We start from the raw sequence: 962 nt of genomic DNA on the forward strand, positions 1-962 counted from the left end.
AAAAAAAAGGCGGCAGACGCCCCCCCCCGCCGAGCCGATCCCAGCTTTGGTGTCTGCTCCTTTTCTTTTGAAGGCAGGAGCGAGGAGCATCCCTTGCGCGGCGGCGGCCCGGCCGACAGGTCAGAGCCATCCCAAGCCGCCCTGGCCTTGCCTCGACGCGTCCGGGCTCCGAGCCCGCCCTGCTCCCCGCCGCATGCCCGGGTGGAGGGAGGTGCTGGAGAGGCACAGCGTGCTCTGCACCGGGCTGCTCTGCACCGTGCGGGGCAGGATGGGTGTCCGGAGGGGCGTGTGTGTCCCCCCGGCTCAGGGTGCAAGCATGTCTGCAGGCACAAGGGGCTAAGTGTGAAGCTGGGACTTTGCCGCTGGGAACAGAAGGTCCTTTAGTCCCCGGGTGGGACTTTTCTTCCCCACCTGAGTCTGGTGGAGAGAAAGGAGGGGCTCCTTCCCTCCCCTCCACCGGCTCTGGGGTCTGTAGGAGGCTGCCGTTATTCCCTCCCAGTCCAAAGCAGCGTCTCTGCCTATTTGGAAGAAAATCAAGCTTGGAACCGGATCAGCTTGTCAATGTTCCAGCGCCTCTTAGCTACCGAGGGCTTAACTTTCAGCAAAGTTTCCATGAACGCAGGAAGCGCTGACGGGCAGTCGGGCAGGAGCTCGGGCTCTTGCAGGAAGGAAATTCTGCTTCTCCCAGCCCAGGAGGTTGTTACTGGAGGGCTGGTTTGGCACATGGGGAGGAGAGGCAGCGAAGCGCTTGTGCCCGGGCGCTTGCAGCGTGCCTTGGCGCTGCCAAGCCCTGGGAGGGTTTGCTGTGCTCGCTGGAGGACGGGCTGCGTTGTGCCGCGGCTGCGGAGGATCGCGTCGAGCTCTCTTTTTGGCAGTCCAGCGCGGGGCAAGCCACGTCTCGCACTGCGTCACAGGTCAGTCCTGCTGGAACCGCTGGCTTTAGCAGCTACAAGTGGCGGAGT

This window comes from Egretta garzetta, unplaced genomic scaffold (genome assembly GCF_000687185.1).
Source record: "Egretta garzetta isolate BGI_Z169 unplaced genomic scaffold, ASM68718v1 scaffold120, whole genome shotgun sequence".
NCBI classification, from domain to species: domain Eukaryota; kingdom Metazoa; phylum Chordata; class Aves; order Pelecaniformes; family Ardeidae; genus Egretta; species Egretta garzetta.